This window comes from Bos taurus, chromosome 10 (genome assembly GCF_002263795.3).
Source record: "Bos taurus isolate L1 Dominette 01449 registration number 42190680 breed Hereford chromosome 10, ARS-UCD2.0, whole genome shotgun sequence".
Classification (NCBI taxonomy): Eukaryota; Metazoa; Chordata; class Mammalia; order Artiodactyla; family Bovidae; genus Bos; species Bos taurus.
The window spans coordinates 51806980-51820460 of record NC_037337.1 but is presented as its reverse complement, the minus strand read 5'-3'; the positions used below and the strand labels follow the sequence as shown (position 1 = coordinate 51820460).

General features: G+C 46.3%; 1 protein-coding gene and 1 long non-coding RNA gene across 3 annotated transcripts in view; one reads left to right on the top strand and one right to left on the bottom strand.

Annotated features, from left to right (window-relative positions):
- The window catches only part of LIPC (lipase C, hepatic type), a 162114-nt gene that overhangs the window by 38582 nt on the left and 110051 nt on the right, over nucleotides 1-13481 (top strand).
- LOC101903685 (uncharacterized) overlaps nucleotides 1-13481 on the bottom strand; it is a 147529-nt gene that overhangs the window by 48783 nt on the left and 85265 nt on the right. The gene's annotated exons all lie outside the window — the stretch shown is intronic.

Genomic DNA, 13481 nt, shown 5'->3' with positions numbered 1-13481 from the left:
GAAATTCCACAAGAAAATGGGAAAAGTTTTAAATGTGAAATTAAAGTGACTGAATAAAGATAATAGGAAATTACTGAATGTAGGGCTGGTTTGACAGAGGAGTCAAAGACCAAATGTCCACCTGAGAGCAGAGCTAGGTATGAGTCCAGATCTCTAATGGTGGAGTTCAAAGATGATACAGTGAGCTGGAGGGAGCCAATGAAGAGCTTGAGTCAGACATTCATGTGCCTGGGAAATCAGCCACAGCAGGAAGGTTCAGACAAGTGTCGAGAGTCAAAAGCGGGAAGTTAAGTCACAGAGGGCAATGATCACCTATAACACATCCTAAAGTGCCAAGCTCTCTGTCCTCTGGCACCTACTCTGTGTGTGTTTGTGGTCAAACCAGGTACATATAAGTACACGTGAAACTAGAGAGAGAACCACAGCCCTGATGTCAGTTGCTTCTAATTAACACAGGGGCCAAGGAATTAGATGTTCTGTTGTTTATCTAGTAATCCTCTGAAGTTCCAGCAAGCCCCATCTCCTGATGCTTAAATGCCAGTTCCAAAATAGGGAGATTTACTCTCAAAACCAACAGATGTTTGGGCTGTCATCATTATGCTTGTTTTTTAAAGTCATTTGCGATTTCACTGTGAAGTCCTATCTGTATGATTTATTAGAAATCACTTATATAAGATTATTTGGAAAATCATACTAGTCATGAGGTATCTATCTGTCTCAATGATTTGTCTTTTTACAGCAATGCAATCTGGCATTCTGTAGGAGCATTTGGTCAACTTTCCATCTCATCAAACTAAAAATGTTCTAGAAATCTCCCACACTTTTTAAGGTGGCCTTAATCAGATACCTTAGTTTCATGAAAGGTAAGACTAATGTTTTCCATCTTAAATACAATGCATTCTCTCATTAGTTATGGGGTTAGCCTCTTAGCTCTCTGGACCTCAGTTTCTCACATATAAAATTAATCAATAAACTACATCCTTGCCATGGCTCCTAAGTTCTAAGGATCTAGTTATTTTAAGTACTGTGTTAGCTATCTTGACCAAACTCTCATCACAGGAGACAAATAGGCTGCAAAGACCAAAATTCTTCTTTGGTTTATACTGTCAGGGAGAAAGAAATTTTCCTATCCTTTTAGGTTCTTCTGGCTAGTCTAAGAATTGAATTGACAGGAGAAACATTAACAGAAGAAAATCACATGAAAGTTTAATAATGTGAACATGATAGAGACCCAAGAAAACAGAGTAACTCACCAAAATAGCTAAAGTCCTCACTTTAAAAACTGTCTTTAATCAAAGACAAAAATGTATGTTGGGTTTAGTGGTTTGGGACTTCAAAGGACAAGAAGGCAATTCACTTGAAAATGGAAAAGCAAATGTCTGGTAAATACATGTTTGCCGGGCCACCACAGAGACAATGGGTGGAGCGGACTCTGGTCTGTAAGCCCTGCTGAGTCTCTCCCATCACACTTAGCCAGGTCTCTGGAGTTAGCTCTGTTTCAGGAATAGGCCTCTATCTACATTCTTTTAGGCAGTTAGGGAGAAAGTTCAAGTTTTTTCCTGAGTCTTTGGGCATTGATTGTTTTCAGCTCAAAATAATCTGCCTGCCAGACTTTCGGGGGTGGAAAATTTTGCTCCCCTACAATACCTATTAGGTCAGAGCCAACCAGTTCTGTTGTTTGGGTTACTTGCTGCTAAACACATCATGATCTTGTCCACATCAAAGGTCATCTTCTATTTTTCTGCCCATTCACATGGTCCGATTTCATCATTACCAGAGGCTGAGCATCTTAACTCCTAAGATGCATATGGATTCTTGCTTCTCTTACCAGATCAAATAAAACTCATAATTGTTGTAATTACTGAGTAAGGTCATTTTTCATAGCTTTTTGTTCAGAAAATGATCTGAGTTTTTGTGATGCCTTTATTCCAATGAATAACAGTTACAGATTTCAAAGCACTTTTTAGGCATCTGTTGCCTTATCAGACCCCTCACATAATCCCACCTCCTTTTTATCATAAAGTAGTTTAGGTTTCCCTGGTCGTTCCAAGGTAAAGAATCTGCCTGCAAGGAAGGAGACATAGATCCGATCCCTGGGTCAGGAAGACCCCCTGGAGAAGGACACGGCAACCCATTCCAATATTCTTGCCTGGGAAATCCCATGGACAGAGGAGCCTGGTGGGCTACACTCCAGGGTTTCACAAAGAGTTGGACACGACTTGGCGACTAAACAACAAGTTTGTTACACAACATTCCTGTGAAAAGTCAGAGTGTTAGTCGCTCAGTCGTGCCCTACTCTGCAACCCCAGGGATTGTAGCCCACCAGGTTACTCTGTCCATGGAAATCTCCATGTGTAAATGACACAACATTCCTACCCATGTGTAAAAGTTATAACAAATTTTCTTCTAATAAACTTTAGCATGAAACTTTATCAAATTCTTCCTGATAATCAATTTTTTTTTTCATTCATTGTACCCCTACCCAAACAACTTACCTGGGGAAAGAAATCTGGTAGACCCTTGAAGCATGGATCCAGCTTCCAGGTCACCCCTGGATCTAAGAGCTGCAATGATCTTCAGGGATCACCTGTCCCACTCACCCAGCCCTGAACATGGTGTCTTGTTCCCAGTGACCCAATGACACCCATCTATCCAGAGCTTCCTGGTTCGAGGTGCAGAATCTTCGATTATGGCTCCTTATCTCTGCAAGCTCCCCTGAGTGCCACCTCAGCTCATGGTTTCTGATTTGCACATATTGGGTCCCACTGGATGACTTTTCCTGATGTCTCTCGTAAGCATTTTTTTCTTGCTTCAAAGAGCCCTTTCCCCAAGATGGCTGCTTTGACTTAATGAATTGGTGTCAGGCTTTGTGATCTGCTGCCAGGTTTCCAGGAGGCAGCTTTCCTGGGCTTCAGTCAGCCTGTTACAGAGGCCTCTGGTCTTCCTGCTGGCTGTTTGTTCTGCTCCTTTTTTCCTCCTAATTAATGCCTATGTCTTAACTGAGTGGCCTGTTCTCAAACAGAGTTACTGAGTGATTGATGTGTTTTGTTGTTTTCTCTTGGAACCCCTCCCGATCTGCCCAGACTTGAATTAATTGGGGTTTGCTCACTGTTGCAGAGTGATTCGCCCACCAGGTATCCCTTACATCAAGCCCTGCTCACCACTCAGAAAAACCACAGAGAGATACTACTTGGCAGGTCTTAGTGCTCACAGGGTTTCCAACTGAGGGTCAAGGATAGCTCAGTGGTTGAGAGCTTGAACTCTGAGGTTGGCCAGAACAGCCTCTGACTCAACGCTCCTAACAAGGTACTGAAGCTGCCTAAACTTCAGTCTCTGAGCCTATAAGAATAAGAGGACCTACTACATAGAAATGTTGAGAAAAATAATCAAAATCATGCATGGAGAACATTCAGTACCTGGTAAATTCCAAATGAAATGTATTCCTGATTATCCCACTCAAACCTTGGAAACAGGTAAATAGTTCGTCTTACCCCCAGATAATGGACAAAAACACTGAGCTCAGAGAGGGCACATGCTCACCCTAGGCCACACAGTCTGTGCACGAGTCATGGCAAAGCCAGGACCTGAATCCAGGTCCTCTACTTCCTAGACTCACTCTCTTTCCACTTCACCAGCAATACCTCTCAGGGCCAAGACCTGTGTCCTCTACAGCAGTGATTCCCAAAGTGTGGTCCCCAGACCCATCGCATCAGCATCACCTGGGAACATGTCAGATGTGTTGGTTTGGGGGTCCCAGACCTAATGAACCAGAAACTCTCAGGATGAGGCTCAGTAATAGAAGCTTTAGCAAGGCCTCCAGGGGACTCACACACACTCACATTTGAGAACCACTGCTTTGGAATAATAATGTCTCTCTTGATCTAACTCCTGAGATGGGTGGTCCATAAATCCAAATGTGATTCCCAACCTGAGTTACCCTTCCCAGCTCTGTGATATTATGCTTGCCAGGAATTTGTGGTTGATACCTACTGACGATGTTCAACTGTGTTGTTGTTCTCACATCTGGACAAACATTAGCATCACGTAGGGAACTTTTCAAATGACACAAGGGCCCACTGCAGAGCAGTTAGAGTTCAGCCTAGATTGAAAACCCCCAGAAGAGCTGCCCTGTACAGACTCCATGGAACTGTTCTGGGCTTGGGACATTAAAGCCACATTAAGGCTTGTGTGCTTTACAATCCACTTTCATTAAATTGGTTTCTTTCCTTCCTGTGAACCTTGGCTCCTCTGCCTGGTCAAGCCCTCCACCTTGCACCCACTTATTTGCACAGCTGCTAGAATTCACATAGACGTGTTGACTTAGTATATCTCAGCTGTGCTGCCCGTGTCCACACCCAGGGCTGTCCTGCTTGATCTAAAAGGTCATGACAAGGTATGATAAACATTAAGCATTGACTCACCATTGTTCCTATTTTTCTTCTAATAACTTAGAAAGGATCAGAGAAAATTGTTTTATGATCATGTTGGAGTACTAAGGATTCTAAGCTCATTTCCAGGCCAACCAGAGTCACAACCATATACACAGTCATGGTTACTAAGAGCACAGTATCTTGACCCTCTCATTGGACGGGAGCATCTGGCTTGGGCCCAAGGCTATAGTAAGGCCTTCTCTTCTAAAACTCTACAGATTGAAAATCAGTTGCTTTCTAAGAGGGCCAGCCCTATTGCCCACCTGGCTCAGATAGGGAGGCTGAGCAGCTTGGGGCTGCATCACTCACTGCAGGAGGCCTGGCCACCATCTTTACAGCCCAGAGCAGAGATAGATGCTAGTCTTTACAGTAGTCCCTCCATAGAAGTGACCCACCCACTAGTGAAATTCTAGTGATTGTCATAGAAGTGGATTCTAGTTATTAATGAATAAGGCTTCTGGAGAAGAAACAAACAAACAAAAAAAGAATAGGGAAAAAGGCAGATACTCCGTTCCCAGCACATTCCAAGGAGAATCAAGGAGCTGGTGACACTGAACACGGTACAGACCAACGAGAAGAGCTTCTCTCTACCCATTGCAGAGCCAGGCTGTGTGAGGACAAAGCCCCAGACTGTTGGAGATAGGGAGAAGAGGCTCACTTTAAGAAAAAGAAAACAAAATTACAAATATAAAATTAGACATGAAAGTACAAAAGACACCTTGTAAGTGAGGGCCTAAGCTTGAACTTCATTTGCTGGGACTTCCCTGGAGGGGAGTGGCTTCCCAATGGCTAAGACTCCAAGTCTCCAATGCAGGAGGCCCAGGTTCAGTGCCTGGTCAGGGAACTAGATCCCACATGCCGCAATTCAGAATTCACCTGCGGCAACTAAAGATCCCGCATGTCACAACTAAAAAAAGATCCCACATGCCACAACTAAGACCGAGCACAGCCAAATAATTTTTTTTCTTTTAAGTTTCATTTGCTGCAGAATAAATTCACCTCTACCTAGACTGGCTTCCCTGGTGGCTCAGACGGTAAAGCGTCTGCCTGCAATGCTGGAGACCCGGGTTCGATCCCTGGGTCAGGAAGATCCCCTGGAGAAAGAAATGGCAATCCACTCCAGCACTCTTGCCTGGAAAATCCCATGGACAGAGGAGCCTTGTAAGCTACAGTCTATGGGGTCACAAAGAGTTGGACCGACTTCACTTCACTTCACTTCTACCTAGACTTTATTTTTTAAATTGCTCTGGACTTTTTTAAATCACAAAAGTGATTGAGAGCACTCAAATAATGGAGTTTATGCCAGTTACACAGAGGGATCCTGCATATATCAAAGACCCCATATCTTGATCACCTCTCAGTAAACACCTTTCCCAAATGCTAGATGACTTTCCACCTCCTCAGTATCTTTAAGGAATATGTTCTTTGATTTTAAGAATAAAGGGTATTCACAGGTACAAATGGTGTGATCACTGACCTAGAGCCAGACATCCTGGAATGTGAAGTCAAGTGGGCCTTAGAAAGCATCACTACGAACAAAGCTAGTGGAGGTGATGGAATTCCAGTTGAGCTATTCCAAATCCTGAAAGATGATGCTGTGAAAGTGCTGCACTCAATATGCCAGCAAATTTGGAAAACTCGGCAGTGGCCACAGGACTGGAAAAGGTTAGTTTTCATTCCAATCCCAAAGAAAGGCAATGCCAAAGAATGCTCAAACTTGCTCAAACTACCGCACAATTGCACTCATCTCACACGCTAGTAAAGTAATGCTCAAAATTCTCCAAGCCAGGCTTCAGCAGTATGTGAACCGTGAACTTCCTGATGTTCAAGCTGGTTTTAGAAAAGGTAGAGGAACCAGAGATCAAATTGCCAACATCTTCTGGATATGGAAAAAGGAAGAGAGTTCCAGAAAAACATCTATTTCTGCTTTATTGACTGTGCCAAATTCTTTGACTGTGTGGATCACAATAAACTGTGGACAATTCTTCAAGAGATTGGAATACCAGACCACCTGACCTGCCTCTTGAGAAATGTGTATGCAGGTCAGGAAGCAACAGTTAGAACTGGACATGGAACAACAGACTGGTTCCAAACAGGAAAAGGAGTATATCAAGGTTGTATATCGTCACCCTGCTTATTTAACTTATATGCAGAGTACATCATGAGGAACACTGGACTGGAAGAAACACAAGCTGGAATCAAGATTGCCGGGAGAAATATCAATAACCTCAGATATGAAGATGACACCACCCTTATGGCAGAAAGTGAAGAGGAACTCAAAAGCCTCTTGATGAAAGTGAAAGTGGAGAGTGAAAAAGTTGGCTTAAAGCTCAACATTCAGAAAACAAAGATCATGGCATCCAGTCCCACCACTTCATGGGAACTAGATGGGGAAACAGTGGAAACAGTGTCAGACTTCATTTCTCTGGGCTCCAAAATCACTGCAGATGGTGATTGCAGCCATGAAATTAAAAGACACTTACTCCTTGGAAGGAAAGTTATGACCAACCTAGATAGCATATTCAAAAGCAGAGACATTACTTTGCCAACAAAGGTCCGTCTAGTCAAGGCTATGGTTTTTCCTGTGGTCATGTATGGATGTGAGAGTTGGGCTGTGAAGAAGGCTGAGTGCCGAAGAATTGATGCTTTTGAACTGTGGTGTTGGAGAAGACTCTTGAGAGTCCCTTGGACTGCAAGGAGATCCAACCAGTCCATTCTGAAGGAGATCAGCCCTGGGATTTCTTTGGAAGGAATGATGCTAAAGCTGAAACTCCAGTACTTTGGCCACCTCATGCAAAGAGCTGACTCATTGGAAAAGACTCTGATGCTGGGAGGGATTGGGGCAGGAGGAGAAGGGGATGACAGAGGATGAGATGGCTGGGTGGCATCACTGACTCGATGGACGTGAGTCTGAGTGAACTCTGGGAGTTGGTGATGGACAGGGAGGCCTGGCGTGCTGCGATTCATGGGGTCGCAAAGAGTCAGACACGACTGAGCGACTGAACTGAACTGAACACTCTCTAGTCTTCTAAGCAACGGGGAGAAATGGGCTTCCATAAAGAAAGGCAGAAAGAATTGAAGCATGGCAGCATTTTGTGGGGAAAATAATAAACTTTTGAAATGTACAGAGGCCTCAGCACATATCCAGTGTCTAGGAGTCTAGGCCAAAGATACAAATGGCTTTCAGTTCAAGTACCAATTCCATTCCATCAGAGATGACTGCTGTATGGAGGATTGTAAGATGATATTAGGCATGGTATAGAAGAATGACTAACAGTCCATTAGCCATATCAGTCATGGTCACAGAAGGGCAAAGAAATGATCTGAATGCCGCACATATGTCATAGTGATGTAGGGGTGGGTTAAACAGTGACTAAAGAAGTATTTAGAGTCAGTCCTCCAAAAGTTCAACTAAATGAATGAATTAAACCAAACAGAGATGAAGACTACCCAATCCTCATTGTGTAGAGAGGCTTAGGAAAGGCAGGTTGCCTAAGGGTGGGCCTCCAGCCTCCCTATAACCTCACCCAATCCTATATGTCCTTGGTAGCTCTCTCCCTGTAGCCCTTTCCCTCCTCTGTCTCTGCGGGCTCCCCTCCTCCTGCTCTCGCCCATCTCCCCGCTGAAGCTCCCTGGTGGCAGGGGCCCAGCTGTGTACATTTCATTAGCTTCCTTTATGCCTTGCACAGCATCCCTGACAGACTATGAACTTTCCATATTTGCCCAATGCACTTAAGCTCTTTTTCATGGAGAAAGCAAGAGAATTCCAGAAAATATCTATTTCTGTTTCACTGACTACACTAAAGCCTTTGACAGTGTGAATCACAACAGTGGGAAATTCTTAAAGAGTTGGGAATACCAGACCAAATTACCTGCCTCCCGAGAAACCTGTACGCAGGTAAAGAAGCAACAGTTAGAACCTTACATTGAACAGTGGATCGATTCAAAATTGGGAAAGGAGTACGACAAGGCTGTATATTGTCACCCTGCTTATTTAACTTATATGTAGAGTACATCATGTAAAATGCCAGGCTGGATGAATTACAAACTGGAATCAAGATTGCCAGGAGAAATATCAATAACCTCAGGTATGCAGATTATACCACTCTAATGACAGAAAGTGAAGAGGAACTAAAGAGCCTCTTGATGAGAATGAAAAAGCTGGCTTGAAGCTCAGCATTTAAAAAACTAAGATCATGGTATCCAGTCTCATCACTTCATGGCAAATAGGGAAAAAGTGGAAGCAGTGACAGATTTTATTTTCTTGGGCTGCAAAATCAGTGTGGATGGTGACCACAGCCATGAAATTAAAAGACACTTGCTCCTTGGAAGGAAAGCTATGGCAAACCTAGACAGCATATTAAAAAGCAGAGACATCACTTTGCTGATAAAGGTCAGTATAGTCAAAGCTATGGTTTTTCCAGTAGTCATGTACAGATATGAGAGTTGGACCATAAAGAAGGCTGAGAGCCAAGAATTGATGCTTTTGAACTGTGGTGCTAGAGAAGACTCTTGAGAGTCCCTTGGACTGCAAGGATATCAAACCAGTCAATCCTAAAGGAAATCAACTCTGAATATTCATCAGAAGGACTGATGCTGAAGCTCCAACACTTTGGCCACCTGATGTGAAGAGCTGACTCATTGGAAAAGGCCCTGATACTGGGAAAGACTGAGGGCAGGAGGAGAAGGGGGCAACAGAGGGTGAGATGGTTGGATGGCATCATCGATTCAACAGACATGAGCTTGAGCAAACTCTAGGAGATGATGAAGGACAGGGAAGCCTGGCATGCTGCAGTCCATGGGGTCACAAAGGGTTGGACATGACTAAGTGATTGAACAACAAACAACAACAAATAAGGGTGAGTGTTTCTGGTAATTTTGAAACCACCACCACCCTCCAAATCTCCAACACTGGCACAGGAGAGCTGGACAACCCGCTGGAGGGGCAGGGCGGCAGCTAAAAAAAGTATCCACCAAAGTCCCAACTACTCAGACCCAAGGCCTCAACCAAGGACAACCCAGCCCTGGCCTCGGGCCCCAGCCCCTGAATGCTGGGTATCAGCTCAGAGCAGAGAAGGCTGCTGGGAGCGTGCGGTTCCTGCATTTCCTGCACACATGCTGCTGGAGTGGGTTTTATGTGACCAGAGAGAGGCAGAGAAAACTGATGAGAAATCAGAGATCTGCCAGACAGTCAGAGATGAACCACAGGAAATGCTTTTGTCTAAAAATATGCCATTTCTGAAGGGAAAACAGTCATTAGAGGGTGTGAGAAGCCCCCGTGGTGAGGAAAGCAAAACAGTACGACTCACTGGGAGGCCAGTGGAACAACAGAGAAGCACATTACCCACCCACTTCCTGTGCGATTAGCAAGGCTTCAGGAGGATGAAAGGCAAGCAGACAAAATGACAACCCACAGACAAAACTCCAGGGGAAATGTCTGGGGACAGCATGTGAAGATGCAGCCGGGAGGTAGGAGGAGAAGAAACTGTTCCAGTTAATATTTTTCTCACAGTAGCTGGTTCAGCTATGGATGTGGTGATAGTTTCCTGTGTCCTTACTGTATGCCAGGTGCAGTGAGGGGCTTTGCCTGCATCATCTCTTGCCTTCCTTAAAAGAACACAGAGGAGGAGGAATGTGAGTCTTAGAGGTTAGGTGACTTGTCTGAGGTCACAGAGCTCATAAGGGACAAAGACGGGCTTTCATGCTAGGTTCCCTGACCCCAAATCTCTTGCTCATTCCAGTGTACCATGCTGCCTCCCAAAGGATCAAGGGTCTTGATTATCTCCAACCTAGACAAGTCAGGTTGGCCTGACTATGGCCATTTGACAGTCTCTATCTTGTCTCACCGGCTTCCCCATTGTCTCAGCAGTAAGGAATCTGCCTGCAAGGCAGGAGATGCAGGAGACATGGGTTCGATCCCTGGGTCAGAAAGATCCCCTGGAGGAAGGCATGACAATCCACTCTAGTATTCTTGTCTGGAGAATCCCATGGACAGAGGAGCCTGACAGGCTACAGTCCATGAGGTCACAAAGAGTCAGACACGACTGAAGTGACTGAACACACATGCATGCATCTTGTTTCACACTGAAGCAAATCTGGGTAAAAGGAAAGCTGTCCCCTTTTTGACTCACTGTCAGCTAAAACCGTGTTGTAGCCACGCCAGATTCATCTACTCACCCAAAAGCGGTGTAGTCTTGGAGTGGGAGGGCAACCCTCACCTGAAGCCCAGGGTGAGGCAACCGTCCCTCCTCCACTGAGAGCTCCAGGGACCAGGGCAGGGAGCTTGGGAACCTCAGGTGGGAGAGGTGAGGACAGTTCTTCCAGGCACCTCCTGACCACTAGGGAGCACACCCTCTGTGCTAGGAGCAGAAAAGAGCACTTTACACGTATTTCTCTTGACACAGGCGATCTGTCACCATCTTGTAGTGAAAAAAACAAGTCTCCTTTATGCTGAGCCCAGATTGAGCATCTCTGGGCTCTCTCTCACATGTCGAAGCTTGGCATTCGGGAGCACAAAGAGCTGCATCTTCTCCATGAAGACATGAAGGGTCAGGGTGAGGGTAACGGCTTCTTCAGCCCCTCAACCCAAGCTAAATATCCTGAGGCCCCTCCACTCCCCTCCGTGTCACAGTCCTCATCCTGTCAAGGACACGAACCACTCCCAGGCTGGGGCAGCTGGAGCTGGCTGCTGGGTGTCCTGGTCCCCATGGACTCAGGACCTCCGCCCAGTGGCCAAAGCAGAGAGGCTCCCATCTGTCCACCAAACTGCCCTTGATGAGGGAACAAATGGTTTCTCAGATGCCCCTTCACGCAGCCCCTTCTAAACCCTCCCTTGTCAGATCTTCCCAAGTCAGAGCTCTGAAGTCACCCTGGGTGGCTCTCTCCCTCCCCGCACATCCAGCCAGTCACAAAGTCCACCGACCCTCATTTCCCCACAGGTCTCACAGCCTGCCTGCCCTGCACTCCCTGACTCCTGTGCTCTCCACACCCTGACCCCCCTGCCCTGCACTCCTGCTCTAGGCCCCCAGCAGCTCCCACTCTCCCATCCAACCTTTCTCTGCAATCCCAGTGATGTTTCAAAGAGGCAGATTTAATCACATTTCTTCCCAGCTCCTCACAGCCTCCAGAGAAAATGCAACTGAGCCTGGTCACCACGGCCCTCCACCTGCTCCCCTGCCTGCTCACCGCCCCTCTCCAGTGGCCCAAAGCTTCCTGAATACGTCCTCTTTCCTTTGCTCTGCCCAGCGTACTCTTGCTCTTCCTTCAAGACCAATTCCAATGTCTTTTCTCTATCACCTCCTCCCTGCCCTTTCTGCCCTCATATCAGAGGTGACTGTCCCCTTCCTGTTCCCCACGACCACAGCTTCGCCCTCACCCCTACTGAGGCACCCTGGAACTACCCTGCAACTGCTGATTTACTTGTCTGTCTCCACCAGGAAACCGCAAACCTGTGAGGAGGTGGCCTCTGTGCTCGGCCACGAGCAATAAATGAATTTACAACAAACGGAGACACTGAAGGACACATGGGCTAGGTCATGACATTCCCTCCCCATGAAACAGATAACCCAGGACCTGGGCAGAGGCCCAGACCCGGGCAGGTTTAACTGCGAGAAACCTTAGGTTAACAACAGGCACCACTGTCAGCACTTTCCTTATGCCAGGAACTAGGTGAAGCTCTTTACCAGTATTATGTTGTTTAATAGGATGGAGTGACTTAATTTATAGAAAGTGGTTAGCACAGTGCCTGACACAGAGTGAGCACTTACCAAATGTTAGCAATAAAAGTGACACATCATTTAGTGGGCACTTCTTTTAATTGTTAAAAGTTATTTATGTGTTTTTGTTTGTTTGCTGTCTGGGTCTTTGTTGCTATGCACAGGCTTTCTCTAGCTGCGGTGAGTGGGGGGCTACTCTTTGTTGTGGTTCCAAGGCTTCTCACTGCAGTGGCTTCTCTTGTTGAGGAGCACAGGCTCTAGGGCATATGGGCTCAGAAGTCGCGGCTCATGGGCTCTAGAGTGTGGGCTCAGTAGTTGTGGCATATGGGCTTAGTTGCCCCTCAGCAGGTGAAAGCTTCCCAGACCAGGGATTGAGCCCATGTCCACTGCTCTGGCAGGCAGATTCTTAACCACTGGACCACCAGGGAAGTCCAGGGGACACTCCTTATGCCAGACGGAGTGCCAAGCATGGTCCATGCGTTGTCTCACCTCTCACAACAACCCTAGCAGGATAGTATTCTTATATGTCCCCATTTCACAGATGAAGACCCTGAGTCTCAGCTGGGCTAAGTGATCAGTACAGAAATGATGAACTTGGGCTTCCAGCCCAGGTCCATCTGCTCTGGCACCCAGGTTCTCCGAGTCTCTGGTACAGCTGAGAGCCAGGCAGCCCCTAGGGCTCATTTGGGAAGATAGCAGGACAGGTTCCCTCGGATCAGAGCCTATGAACTGTCCGGGGAGACACGGGGTACTGGGAGGCTCCCTTTTTCATCCTATTTATTCTAATCTCGCATTTTGCATATCATCCTCCAAGAGACACAGCCCCAGGAAGCGATGTAGACTGGTTCCTCTTGATTTCTTCTTTGTGTGCCAAGTAGTTATGCCTTCCTTCTGGGCTGGCAATAAGTTGGAATCAGTCCCCTCCTTCAGGCAGCTGGGTAAACTGAGGCCCCAGCCATTACAGTGATTCACACTAAGAATAGAATACACAGGGGTCAGTCCATCAGCTGGTCTGGACCCCATTCTGCTGGCTGCATAACAAATGACGGTGGCGTGGTGCCAGGAGAGGAGCATGGGGTTAGACCCTCTGAAGCACCAGTTCTGCCAGCTGCTAGCTCTGTGACATTTTGAATAAGCCTCTCTGAGCCTCACTTCCTCACCTATGAAACAAGCCTAAGACCGCCTTTCTCACAGGGCTGGGTCAGAATCAAATGGATGGCACGTGTCCCCAGTTTGGGAGGCTGTAAAATGTTCTATAATTGCTGCCTGGTAACAGTTGGCTCAAAGTTCATTTGGCCTTGAACTCCATAGCCTCTCTGTTTCTGTTGGCTTGCAT